The 15,102-nt window shown below is 40.3% G+C and overlaps 1 protein-coding gene across 9 annotated transcripts in view; it reads left to right on the top strand.

The window, feature by feature from the left end:
- Nucleotides 1–15,102, top strand: part of PNPLA7 (patatin like phospholipase domain containing 7) — a 668,718-nt gene that overhangs the window by 456,806 nt on the left and 196,810 nt on the right. The window lies entirely within an intron of this gene.

Here is a 15,102-nt window from a genome sequence, read left to right as displayed (position 1 = left end):
CTAGTATCATTGGACATACAATAATTAAAACCCATTTAACTATAGTACCCTTTTTGGCATGGATATAAAGTCCATTTGCAGTCTTACAGAAAGGCTCCAAGAAGTTTTCAAACGAGAGGGTGCAACCTAAAGTCCTTTTCCTACATTCTAAATTGCGCAGGTACTACAGCTCTGACAGAAACAATACAGAAATGGCTGCAGGTACCAATTCCATTAAAGCTTGTATTGCATGGAGTGTTTTACAGCACCAGAGGGGCTCTCAAATCAGGTTCAGAATCAAGAAGATAAAGATAGACCTCATCCACTGTATAGTACAGCCAAACTTATAAAAACAAAAATAGTCATGGTTTAAGAAGATAGGAGGAAGAAAGAAAAGAATGAAAGGCAACCTAACGTCACTGGGACTCGATCAGCAAGAGAGTGTGTCTCGGATCTCAGATAGTGGGGTGAGAAGCAATTAGAGCTGTAACAGCATAGAGGCCCCATACAAATTAAAACTGGATAATACTGGTTAGGAATATTATACTGGCTAGGAACTCCATGAGCAAAGAGATTCCAATGCTTTAAAAGTTGAGAAGAAGAAAATATTGGTGCAAGATACAGTCCTCAAAGAAATGGGGCAGTCAGGAAACGACAAGGCTAAATTTATCTGGGATGGACATAGAAAATCATGCAAATATGGGTTTACCTAATGTAATTACTGTAGCTGAATTACCTTCTAAATTAAAAAAAAAAGTCCAGATATATGACTTCTTATCCATTTTACAAGTGTGTCATCAGTTACATTAAACTCACTGACAGCTTAACATATAAATTCTCAACACAAATCATAAAAAGAGCCATTTTCAATTCATGCTATGAGCTTAAATAAGCAGTTTAATGCATCTAAGTAAATCTCAACACTAATTTATTGAAACAAGATAATCAAAACCACAAATCCCAGAATGCCAATCAACAGATATGACATCACCCTTTCACATAGAAGAGAAAAAAATCTCTTTCTGAAGCACAAAAACAGTAAAATAACACAGATTTACTGGGAATGTCAGCACATTCCTATTTAATGTATTAGAAATAAGGCTAAAAAGCTAGTTGGAGAAATGCCAAAATAGAACACCTAGTTATTTATGTTTATAATAATTATATTAAATCAACTGCACTCCAACATTAGTCTGATAAAGAAACTATTTAACCCATTAAGTAGCTAAAACACCTAAATATATATTTTGCAACATCTAAATCACTGACTTGTAGAATCCATTATCACAGCTGTCACATCTAGATCTCAAAATCAACTTTGTGCACAAATGTCTAACAGTGAGATAGCTGCATGTTCAAATTTTCAAAGTATTTAGATTTCTTAGTAAGATAAAATTTATCTTTTTAGAGAAATAAACCAGAAGTAGACACAGATACAATAACGTACTTTAAAACCAGCAAGTGCTGTCCATTATTTGAAGAAACATTTCTAATAGCTGCTTAACTTAGCACAGGCAAGCCAAAAGAGACACTGATATCAGAATGAATATTACTTCTATTTTTTTCTATATCGTAAATTAATCCACATCTCATGATCTCATCACAGAGGAAAAATCTTTTCCGACAGAATAGACACATACATGGCTTTCTTAACAATTTATATCCCAGCATTTGCCACTAAGATTAAATCTATTCTTTTTATCACCTCAATAACAAAACTTTGACCGCTAATAATGTATGCAGACAATCATCATTATATGCTTTTATCTTCAAAAACAGTGCAATATTTCCAAAGTAGAAACATTTAACATTTGCATAGAATTCAATGCTTTCACTTTAAGTAAGGAAAGAAACGTAATCACAGATAAACACTGACTGAGAGAAAATGTAAGGCATTTCAATGACAAGATAAATATTAGAGTCAAGAAAGACAGTTGGAAAACATGATTTGATTTTAGGTTTTTCCTCAAAGAAACAATTATGAAAAACAGTCCCTGCAGCAAGAGAGAAATGTGATGCAAGGTTAAGTACTGAAACCCAAAGAAGTAGGACCTGAACAATGCACCAGTAGTTCTGTAACTGGTTACTTTAGCTTTATACCCACAGCCAATACAAATCTGTTCCAGATAGTTTGGCTCTTGCACATCTGCAGAATTTTCTCTGTACACTGATAGAGAAAAATGACTGAAGGCAGTTAATACCAATCTGAATGCCCACGGATTTGCTGTTCTCTCTGCATGTTGGAAGTTACCCTTTCGTGTGTCGATAGGAGTCCCCTGTTCGCTGACAGGGTAAGAGAATTTTCAGCCTCCTATATGCCAATAGGAGTCCTTTGAAAAACCAAAACTCTGTATACCCATGGAGGTAAAACCAAAAACCAGTTAACTGAGCTCTAGACTTATCAGGTCCCTACCCCATGTGCCAACGGAAGTCTCTAGAGCTGAAGGGTCCATATGTTGGCAGAATTGAAAATCTGCATGCCAGTAGATATTTATTTATTTATTTATTTATTTAGGCATTTTATATACCGTCGTTCCAAATGAAGATCATAGATTCCTGGCCATGTTTCAACAGCTTACCAAATGTCTACACACCAGTGGATTAATACCAGTGCACTGAAGACATTTCAGCTCCTGCATGCTGACAGGAGTTTCCATTTACCAAACAAAGAAAATAATCAGAAGGAAGAGTAACAGATGGGGAGACCATCACTGACCAGCCCCACCCTTGCGCTGGTGCAGGGCAGCAAGCCCCAAGCCAGAGTAATGGCAAGAAGAAGAAAAAACAGAAGTCACTAGAATAAGAAATAACACTCAAGAAGAAGGGAGCATGGTAACCAGGAATTCTTACAGAATGGAGCTGAAGGCAGTCAGCGGAGGAAGAAATAGCAAAACTGGTGGTAAAAACCCCCAAAACTCACCAAAAGGCGATTAACTCCTCTGACCAGAAAGTTTTGGCATCAACTGTGGAATTCTAACCCTTAATTAGAATTCATATATCCCTTGTTCCAGCTCCCTTTGCTTGGAATAAAAAAAAATTACAACCACACCCAAGATAGCTTCGGTAAAAAAAAAATTCGTATTTCTTCCCATGTTCATACATGCATGCATGAAGACAGCCTAATTATATGCCAATCTAAAGATATCAAGAAATACAGACCAATATATGGATTCAATTGCTCAATATTAAACAGTACCTCAATATTTAACAGTACCTAGTATACAGTTATTAACTGGAGGTTTGCACTTTTGGATGGTCTTAATCAGTGGTGGGCAAACTGTGACCAGTGGATCAAATCTGACCCTTAAAAGGTTTTTAGTCTGGCCCGCCGATCACTGAGACACTCTTCATAATGGGCGGCCCACCAATGCTCCGACCTTCCTGCCCGATTGTCCAGTATCGTCATCAAAGGCCAAATTATCACCCTTAATGATGCTCAATGTTTGAGTAGGCAGGGCGGAGCATTGCCGCATTTTAATGCTGCACTGATGGGGTTCCCACCTCCCTGCCAGCAAGGAGAAGCCCCGTTTGGTGCGCTGATGGGGTTTCCACCCCCAGCCAGTAAGGAGATGCTCCATTGTTGGTGCGCTGGTGAGGTTCCCACCACCGCCAGCAAGGAGAGGCCCCATTGGCATGCTGGCGGGGTTTCAACTCCCCGCAAGTGAGGCGAGGCCCTGTTCTTTGTGCATTGGCAGGGTTCCCATCCCCGCCATCGAGGAAAGATGGGAAGAGATGAGAATGAGAAACAAGTGGGAGTGGGGTTGAGTGACTGAGAGGGAAGGGGATTGAGGTGGAAGGGAATGAATGGGAGGGAGTGACTGATGGGTGAGTGACTGAGAGGGAAGAGAAATGAAGCAAGTGAAAAGGGTAAGTGGAAGTGAGGGGGTAAGTGATAGTTATTTATTTATTTATTTATTTATTTAAGGATTTTTATATACCGGGGTCCGTAAGAAACATCACCTTGGTTTACATTCAAACATTAATTCAGCATAGAGCTTTACAATATAACATAATAACTGTATGAATATAAGACCAAGTATAACTTTGTAATAAAAAAAAGTAAATCAATATAAGAGTGTCTGTAGAAATATTCTGAAAGGTATATAATAGAACTCAGTTTATTGATAGAAGGCTTTTTTGAATAGCCAGGTTTTTAGGTTTTGTTTAAATTTTTTGTGGCAAAGTTCCTGGCGTAATTCAGAGGGCATAGTATTCCATATTGTGGATCCAGCAATGATGAAAGAACGTTCTTTTGTAGTCGAAAGTTTGGTCAAATTAGGCGCTGGGATCTTCAGTTTCGCTAAATGTTGGAATCTAGTAGGTCTGATTGATGTTTTGAATTGTAATTGATCATTGAACCATTGCATTTCTCTGTTGTGAACGGCTTTATGTATAAGAGTCATGGATTTATATACTATCCTGGAAGCCACAGGTAGCCAGTGCAATGACTGAAGTGCTGGAGTGATGTGCTCATGGCGTCTCGTGTCAGTGATGATGCGGGCAGCTGCATTTTGTAACATTTGCAAAGGCTGGATTGTTGTTTTAGGTAGACCTAATAGCAATGCATTGCAGTAATCAATTTTTGATAGAATCGTTGCTTGCAAGACTGTACGGAAATCATAATGGTATAAAAGGGGTTTAATGCGTTTTAGTGTGTGTAGCTTAAAGAATCCATTTTTAATCGTATCAGCGATGAATTTTTTGAAAGTAAGATTGTTATCAATAATAACGCCAAGGCTACGTACTTGCTGAGACATTGTAGAGATGTGTTGTGAGAGGTTGGAGTTGTTCTGTATAGTATTATTTGGAGGTGATATAATCATAAGCTCAGTTTTATTGGTGTTGATAGCTAATTGGTTGTCCGTAAGAATTGATTTAATTTCTGATAATGCTGCATTCCAAAAGCTCAGGGCATTTGTAATTGAACTGGTAATAGGAATAATAATCTGTACGTCATCCGCATATATAAAATATTGAAGACCCAGTTTAGAGAGTAGCCGGCATAGTGGTGTAAGGTAAACATTAAATAAAGTAGAGGAAAGAGAGGATCCTTGTGGGACTCCTTGAGAGAGATTTCTTGGTTTGGATTCACTTTGTCCACATTTAACACTGTAAGTTCTGTTGCTCAGAAAAGATTGGAACCATAGTAGTGCTGAGCCAGTAATGCCTATTTCAGAAAGGCGGTTTATAAGGGTGTTGTGATTTACTGTGTCGAATGCAGCTGAAATATCAAGAAGAGCGATAAGATATGATTTTCCAGTATCAAAAGCTTTTAGTAATATCTCTGAGAGAGATATTAAAAGTGTTTCAGTGCTGTGATACTTTCTAAACCCATATTGGGATGGGAAGAGTAGATGATGTTCATCTAGATAATCAGTTAGTTGTTTGTTGATGATTCTTTCCATTACTTTTGAAAGGAAAGGTAAGTTAGAAACTGGGCGAAAGTTTGCTGGATCAGATGAGTCTAGGTTTGCTTTTTTTAATGTAGGCGTTATTATAGCATGTTTGAGTAAAGAGGGAACAATGCCTGAGGTGATGGATTTGTTAAGAATCTTTGCAATGGGTTTAGCTATAGTTGTACGTATTGCAAGGAGAATCTTAGTAGGCATGATGTCTGTGGGGTGGAAAGCTGGTTTTATTTTCTTTAGAATTGATTCGACTTCAATACCAGTAGTAATTTCTAGATTGGTAAGCTTTGTTTCAGCTTTATTTTGAGTGGCTGATGTAGTTTGATTAGAGTATGTAGTAGCGGTATGATCAGTAGGATTGTTAATGTAGGAGGAGTTAATATTAGAGTTTGAATTCATTGTAATTTGTGACTTACATCGCATTATAATTGATTGTATTTTGTTATAAAAATACGTAGCTAGTTCCTCACATTTTGAGTCCTCGTCATTGTTTGTGATAGAAAGAGCTGGTGCAGTAATAAGGCTTTTGACATATTGGAAGAGTGCTTGAGGGTTGAATTGATATTGATGGATTCTGGCCGTGTAGAAATCCTTCTTTGTTTTATCGGTGTTTTGGCGATATTTATGTAGTAAGTACTTAAATTTTAATAAAGTAGTAGAATTTTGGTTTCTGCGCCATACTTTTTCTGTTTTTCGAAGCTCTGTTTTCATAGCTTTTAGATCAGGAGTATCCCAAGGTTTTTTTTAAATTATCTTTTCAGTATTGATTTCTTAGGATTGTATAGGACAGAGATTCTCTGCTATGTTACTGGTAATTTTAAACCAAGATGAGATTGCTGTTTCTGCATCAGTGAGATCTAAATTTTTAAGATCTTCTGAAATCAAATTATTAATTTCATCTGTTTGACCTTGTTTTCAAAAGTAGATAGTTTTTTTGCTAGGAATATTATTTGGTGAATGCTTGATTGTGCAGGAAGTATCAATCCGAAAGTGGTCAGACCAAGGAATAGGAGTGCAGCGGGGGTGTTTTGTTTCAATCAGGGAGTTAGTAAAAATGACATCAAGGGTATGACCAGCTTTATGAGTGGGGTTGGTCACAGTTTGTTGAAAGCCTAAAGCATTCATAGAAGTCAGTAATGCTTCGCAGGCAGGGGTTAGTGGGAACCGATCAAAATGTAAGTTAAAATCCCTGAGTATAATTGTTGGGAGATGTAAATCCATGTTTTTGGTGATGAATTCTGTAAGGAAGGATGGGTTGTTTTCAAGTATGCTAGGGGGGGAGTAGATCAGGCAGATTTGTAGTTCTTTAGATTTGAAAAGGCCAGTTTCAATTTTGTGATATGGAGAAGTAGCTTGAATTGTAAGATTGAATTTCTTTTTGGCAGCCAGGAGAATGCCTCCACCTTTCTTTTTGTTCCTTGGAATGGAAAAAACACTATATTTGTCAGTAGGTAGTTGATTTATTATGGCTGTGTCAGTGTCTTTCAGCCATGATTTGGTGATCGCACATATGTCTGGCTTTTCATCTGTGAGAATATCACTTAGTAGAGTGATCTTTTTTTGTAGTGATTGTGTATTTAATAGAAAAATCGAAAACGTTAATAGACCTAACATTTGAGTAATAGGCGTTACGATAATTGGAGTTAATGTTCTGATTAAAGGTGAGCGTTGGATACATCTAGCCGGTTTATGATTCGCGTTGAAGTATTTAATAGTGGGAATATAGTGTGGGATCATTTTAACTTTAGTGCGTCGTAACAATCAAAACCGTAGATAACTTGTGTTGTAGATTTATGCAGTACAGAATGGTAAAGAGAAAATGCAGGAATCTTTTATTGAGAGACAGTCCTAATTTTTTTTTTTTTTTTTTTTTTAAATGGTTCAAGAATGGATTTTAGATGTTGTTTTTTGGTAGCACTTTCTGAGCTTTAAAATATGTGGAATTTCTATTCTTGCTGGCTTCCGAAAAGGTCAGTTTCTAGTACAGGGTAAAAGAGGTTTGCTAACTAAAAGAAGGCAAATCCGATAGCAGAATGGTCTGTATAGACAGGGTATTTTTTTTTTTAAAGAGTGGAAAAGATCAATAGGTCTCAGTGAGCAGTAAAGTCGGTAGATAATGTGAAGTAACCACTTACGAACCAGGATTGACGAAATTAGGCTTTACTCAGGGGCCACACGAAGGGGCACACAAAGGGGCCAGCCCCTTTGTCGCGCTCCTTCGGCACGACAAAGGGGGATGGAGTGGGAGTGACAGATGGAAGGGAAAAGGGTGAGGGGGTTGAGTAACTGAGAGGGAAGAAGGGTGAATGACTGTACCCTCCTCTCCTTCCCCCTACTAATCCGATACAATCTTAGGGTGACTGAATTAATTATTTGCTGTTTGTTTGCTCTTTTGAAATATTTGATTGATTTTTGGGAAATATTTAAAGTTTTTATTTATCCTTATTCTTCTTAATTATTAGGTGATGTTCTGTTTATCTGTTTTGAAATATGCTTTTTATTAGTATGGTTTCCTCATTGTTATGATTGATTTATATTTCTTGACTTTGTTTTTTGAGGAATGGTGATATTTCTGGTTTTGATTTATTGCACTGCATATGAGTCTGGCTTTTTGTTGTTTACAGTCCAGTTTTTTTTTTGTCTGCACCTTACTATTTATATTTTATGGTCTGCATATGTGACTGAGGTGAGGTAGTCTGCTAGCTGGGAAAATGCCTAGTTTCTGTTGGGTTGAAGGTTTTTCTGATTTTGGTAGAGGCTGGGATCCGTGATTGAAGGGGCTCCTTGAGTGCTAAAAATGATGGAATTTAAGCCTGCTGAATACTGAAATGCCTGCAGCAAGTGGTAGGGATTTGATTGCTGTGTTGAAGAGCTCAAAGGGGACCCACCCTGTCCTGCCACTCCACAACGCACCCTCCACCCTTGTTGTGCTCGATAACTTGTAATGTAGCCCCATCACAAAAACATTTGCCTACCCCTGGTCTTAATGACAACATGATATCAGCTTCTGATTAATTACAGGTCTTTTAATCTTAAGTTTCTAGCAGTTTCTGACCTTATGAACAATAATTTTACCTAGGTAACCAACAATTTCTAGCAAAAGCAACTTTTCTAACTGAGAAACAATATCCAGTCTGAACTATCTGTAACTAGCTAAACATATCTCCAGTTTTTTCATTTCTAAAGATCCCTACCGGACAGAGCAAATACAAACAGTATATAGAAACATAGAAGTGACGGCAGAAGAAGACCAAATGGCCCATCCAAGCTGCCCAGCAAGCTTTCACACCTATTTGTTTTCATACTTATCTGTTACTCTGACCGCTGAGGTCAGGGCCCTTATTGGTAACTTTTTGGTTCCAATTCCCTTCCACCCCCACTATCGATGCAGACAGCAGTGCTGGAACTGCATCTAAGTGAAGTATCTAGCTAATTGGTTTGGGGTAGTAACCGCCGTAATAAGCAAGCTACTCCCGTTTGTTTACCCTACCTGTGCAATTCAGTCCTAGTTGGTTGTCTGAATATAAATCATCTTTACTTCATTCCCCCCTGTTGTTGAAGCAGTGAGCTGCGCTGGATATGTATTCCAAGTGAAGTATCATGCTTAATTGATTTGGGGTAGTAGCCGCCATAACAAGCAAGCTACACCCATGCTTATTTGTTTACCCAGACTATGTAATTCATTCCTTGTTGGTTGATGCTGAATATAAATCATCTTTTCTTCATTTTCCCTGCCGTTGAAGTAGAGAGCTATGCTGGATGTGCATTGAAAGTGAAGTATCAGGCTTATTTGGTTTGGGGTAGTAACCGCCGTAACAAGCAAGCTTCTCCCCTGCTTTTTTATGGATGCAAATCCTTTTTTCCACATTTCCTCTTGCCGTTGAAGCATAGAGCAATGTTGGAGTCATATTAACTGTGTATATGTTTATTGAATAAGGATATTAATCTCCAGGTAGTAGCTGTCATTCCTGCAAGCAAGCCACCCCCTTGCCTCTTCTCTTCATTCACATCCTCTAGATTTCATGGATCCACAGTGTTTATCCCACGCCCCTTTGAAATCCTTCACAGTTTTGGTCTTCACCACTTCCTCCGGAAGGGCGTTCCATGCATCCACCACCCTCTCCGTGAAGAAATACTTCCTGACATTGGTTCTGAGTCTTCCTCCCTGGAGTTTTAAATCGTGACCCCCTTGTTCTGCTGATTTTTTTGCAACGGAAAAGGTTTGTCGTTGTCTTTGGATCATTAAAACCTTTCAAGTATCTGAAAGTTTGAATCATATCACCCCTGCTCCTCCTTTCCTCCAGGGTGTACATATTTAGATTCTTCAATCTCTCCTCATAAGTCATTCGATGAAGAACCTCCACCTTTTCTGTCGCCCTTCTCTGGACCATCTCCATCCTGTCTCTGTCCTTTCGGAGATATGGTCTCCAGAACTGAACACAGTACTCGAGGTGAGGCCTCACCAAGGACCTATACAAGGGGATTATCACTTCCCTTTTCTTACTCGATATTCCTCTCTCTATGCAGCCCAGCATTCTTCTGGCTTTAGCTATCGCCTTGTCACATTCGCCGACTTCAGATCATTAGAGACTATCACCCCAAGGTCTCTCTCCTGCTCTGTACATATCAGCCCTTCTCCCCCCATCGAATACAGTTCTTTCGGATTTCCACACCCCATGTGCTTGACTCTGCACTTCTTGGCATTGAATCTCAGCTGCCATATCTTCGACCATTCTTCCAGCTTCCTTAAATCCCGTCTCATTCTCTCCACTCCGTCCGGCGTGTCCACTCTGTTGCAGATCTTAGTGTCATCCGCAAAAATACAAACCTTACCTTCTATCCCATCCGCAATGTCGCTCACAAAGATATTGAACAGGACCGGTCCCAACACCGATCCCTGCAGCACTCCGCTTAACACCGCTCTCTCTTCAGAGTAAGTTCCATTTACCATCACACATTGTTTTCTGTCTGTCAGCCAGTTTGCAATCCAGGTCGCCACCTCGGCACTCACTCCTAAGCTTCTCATTTTATTCACCGGTCTCCAATGCGGGACCGTATCAAAAGCCTTGCTGAAATCCAAGTAGATGACATCGAGTGCTCTTCCTTGATCCAATTCCTTGGTTACCCAGTCAAAAAAGTCAATCAGATTTGTCTGACAGAATCTTCCCCAGGTGAATCCATGCTGCCTCTGGTCCAGCCATTCTCACGACTGTAGATAGTTCACTATTCTTTTTTCAACAGTGATTCCATTACTTTTCCCACCACTGAGGTGAGGCTGACCGGTCTGTAGTTACCAGCCTCTTCTCTGTTCCCACTCTTGTGAAGCAGGACCACCACCGCTCTTCTCCAATCACTCGGCACCACTCCCGTTTCTAAGGATCTATTGAACAGGTTACACAGCGGACCTGCCAGCACATCTCTAAGCTCCCTCAGTATCCTGGGATGAACCTCATCAGGCCCCATGGCTTTGTCCACTTTCAGTTTCCCCAGCTCTTCCCATACATTCTCTTCTGTAAATGGAGTTGCATCTACTCCATTCCCCTCCAGTTTCTTGTTATCTAACGATGGTCCTTCTCCAGGGTCCTCTTTAGTGAACACTGAACTAAAGTATTTGTTTAATATTTCTGCCATTTCTTCGTCTCTCTCCACACATTGATCCTTTTCATCTTTCAATTTCACTATACCACTTTGGACTTTTATCCTTTCACTGATGTATCTGAAAAATTGTATGTATGTATTTATTTATTTATTTATTTATTTATTTAGAAGCTTTTATGTACTGATGAACGTTGGGAACATCTCATCGGTTCACAATAAACAGAAATGCAGCTAACAAGCTTTACAGAGAACATTGAACAATCCATCTAAGCAAGGTGGGGAGAGAGTAACATATGGGGCGAGTCAACTAGGGCGAGTTGTAAAATTAGAACTGAACAAAATCAAATAAATGTGGGAACAAGAAATGAATAAATACAAATAATTAACTAAAAAAGGAGATATAAGTTAAAATAACTCAGTATTCTAATGTATAAGTCAGGGTAACATCATAATAAATGAGAAGGAAGGTAGTTATGAGTAAGCTTGTGTGAACAGGGAAGTTTTCAGGTTCTGCTTAAATTTTTTGTGGCAGGGTTCCTGACGCAGGAAGGGGGGGAGCTTGTTCAGAGGACGGGTCCTGCCAAGGATAATGCCCGGGCTCTAGTGGAACAGAGTTTATACTGCTTAGGGGAGAGAGGATGGAGAGTGTTGCTTTGTGTTGCTGTCTTATGGGTCTGTTAGGGGTGTGAAAAGTAAGTTGCTCAGGGAACCAGTTCATGTTTTGGTTGTGGAGTGATTTGTGGATGAGGGTGAGGGCTTTATATGTTGTTCTCTCTGCGACAGGTAACCAATGCAGGTGTTTTAACCACCGGGGTGATGTGTTCGTTTTTGTGTGTGTTAGTAAGGATACGTGCAGCCGCATTTGGAGTAATTGGAGTGGTTGAAGTGTGCTTTTGGGTAAACCAAGAAGAAGGGCATTACAGTAGTCTATTTTGGATAGAATGAATGCTTGTAGGAGAGTGCGAAAGTCACTGAGGTGTAGTAATGGTTTGATTTTTTTTAGGGTGTGCAGTTTGAAGTAACAAGCTTTGAGAGTATTATTAATGTATTTATTGAAAGAAAGGTGCGTACATGTTCATTGGAGGCCAAGGGGGGATTGGGGTTATGTTTTGTCACCTCTCTTTACCTCCTTGGCAATCCTTTCTTCCGCTTGACTTTTTGCCATCTTGATTACTTTCTCTGTCTCCCTCAGTTCTACCAGATATTCTTCCTTGTGCTCCTCCCTTTGGGATCTTTTATATTTCTTGAACGCTGTTCTTTTAGCCTTTATTTTGTCAGCCACCTTCTTTGAGAACCAGATAGGTTTCATTTTTCTTTTGCTTTTCTTTGCTTTTCTAACATATAGATTAGTTGCCTTGGTAATTGCTCCTTTTAGTTTGGTCCACTGTTGTTCCATGTCTCTCTTGTTCTCCCAGCCTACTAGTTCTTCCTCCAGATATTTCCCCATTTCATCAAAGTCTGTGTTTTTGAACTGCAAAACTTGGGTCTTTGTGCTTCTTTTCTGTATCCTTTTTGTGATATTAAACCATACCATATGATGATCACTGGTGCTGAGGTAGGCACCCACCTGGACATCGGAGACCTTGAATACTGTGTACAATTCTGGTTGCCGCATCTCAAAAAAGATATAGTTGCAATGGAGAAGGTACAGAGAAGGGCAACCAAAATGATAAAGGGGATGGAAAAGCTCCCCTATGAGGAAAGGCTGAAGAGGTTGGGGCTGTTCAGCTTAGAGAAGAGCCGGCTGAGGGGGGATATGATAGAGGTGTTTAAGATCATGAGAGGTCTTGAACGAGTAGATGTGACTCAGTTATTTACACTTTCGAATAATAGAAGGACTAGGGGGCATTCCATGAAGTTAGCAAGTAGCACATTTAAGACTAATTGGAGAAAATTCTTTTTCACTCAACGCACAATAAAGCTCTGGAATTTGTTGCCAAACTTGTGGACAAGTTGAGTCTGAACTTTCATCCCCATGAATGGCCCCTGAATCCCACTGTGGCAGAGGAAATCTTCTAACGGTGGGGCTATCCACACATAGATCTATTTGCGTCATGTCACAACTGCAAGGTGGACAATTACTACTCGCTACATCGCATTTTCAGGACACCACCAAGGGATGCTTTCGCCCTCTCATGGTCCCAGGGCCTCCTTTATGCATACTCTCCATTTCCACTCATCAGCAAGACTCTCGTGAAGTTACGGCAGGACAAAGGGTTAATGATTCTCATAGTCCCTTACTGGCCATGGCAGGTGTGGTTTCCCAATCTTCATGACCTCTCAGTCCATCCTTATATTCGCCTGGGAGCGGATCTGTCTCTGATAACTCAGAACAACGGGCAGCTCTGTCATCCAAACCTCCAGGCCCTGTCACTGACGGCATGGATGTTGAAAGGCTAAATCTACAGCACTAAACCTCTCGGACACTGTATCTCAAGTCCTCGTAGCTTCACGGAAGCCTTCTACCAGGCAATCTTATCTCTTCAAATGGAAAAGATTTTCCTTATGGTGCACATGGAAGGAAATTGATCCCTTTACCTGCCCCACTACGAAGTTCCTAGACTACCTCTGGTACCTCTCGGAGGCTGGTCTACAAACTTCCTCCATCAGGGTCTATGTCAGCACCGTGGCCGTGTACCATAAAGACATAGGGGAGGTCTCAATATCGACACAACCCTTAGTAGCACACTTCATGAGGGGCTTACTGCATCCTCCGGCCCCTGCTTGAGACCTCAATGTTGTATTAGCACGGCTCATGAAACCTCCGTTTGAGCCTTTCCACTCCTGCGAGCTGCATTATCTCACTTGGAAAATGGTTTTTCTCCTAGCTATAAATTCAGCTCGCAGTTAGTGAACTACAAGCACTAGTAATATACCCACCTTACACAAAATTTCTCCATGATCGAGTGGTGCTTCGCACTTATCCTAAATTTTTGCCAAAGGTAGTATCTGAATTTCACTTAAATCAATCCATTATACTGCTTACTTTCTTTCCAAAACCCAACTCACATCCAGGTGAGCGAGCGCTGTATTCCTTGGACTGCAAACGTACATTAGCCTTTTATTTGGAACACACTGCAGCCCATAGGAAGTCCACCCAGCTGTTTGTCTCCTTTCCTAACACTAAACTGGGAGTTCCAGTGGGCAAGCAGACCATATTCTCCTGGCTAGCAGACTGCATTTCCTTCTGTTACCAGCAAGCAGGCCTCCCGCTACAGGAACGCGTGAAAGCGCACTCTATAAGAGCCATGGCAATATCAGTAGCGCACCTCTGTTTGGTGCCCCTTACTGACATCTGCAAAGCTGCTACATGGAGTTCTCTCCATACCTTTGCAGCTCACTATTGCCTGGACAAGGCTGGCAAACAAGATTCCATTTTTGGCCAGTCTGTTCTTCGCAGTTTGTTCTCAGCTTCCTTCCAGCAACCCACTGGAATGTCAGGATGCCCTCCTAATCAAACCCCACCCCTGTTGTTGTGCCTGTTGCACGTCTTTGGGTATTCTTGGTACATTTACTCGGGCATCCTCAGCTCGCTACTCACCCATATCTGAGGACTACCATCCTGCTTGTCCTGTGAGAAAGCAGAGTTGTTTACCTGTAACAGGTGTTCTCACAGGACAGCAGGATGTTAGTCCTCACGAAATCTACCCGCCACCCTGCGGAATTGGGTTCGCTTTTGATTTATTATTTTATTTTTCGTTCCTACTTTTACTATAAATGAGACTGAAGGGGGACCCCTGCTGAATGCAGGGTTAGTGCCATGCTGGGCATGCTCATTGTGCCAAGTCAAAGTTCTAGAAACTTTGACAAAGTGTTCCGTGAGGGCTCCATCCTGATGATGTCACCCATATGTGAGGACTAACATCCTGCTGTCCTGTGAGAACACCTGTTACAGGTAAGCAACTCTGCTTTTTTATGTGATATATATACTTGTTTGTCTCTTTATACTTTTTATTGTTCACCGATTTGATAAGGAGTTGCAGTATATCAAGTCAATAAGTAATGATTTTGGAAGGGCAAAAGCTGGAGATGAAAGTGAGAGAATATGTGGAATAAAATCATACCAAAAAATGTGTTCAACTTGGATAGTTTCTCTGGTTTACAAAAATATGTTAAT

Source organism: Rhinatrema bivittatum, chromosome 8, assembly GCF_901001135.1.
Source record: "Rhinatrema bivittatum chromosome 8, aRhiBiv1.1, whole genome shotgun sequence".
Lineage (NCBI taxonomy): Eukaryota > Metazoa > Chordata > Amphibia > Gymnophiona > Rhinatrematidae > Rhinatrema > Rhinatrema bivittatum.
This window is presented reverse-complemented; position numbering and strand designations above follow the sequence as displayed.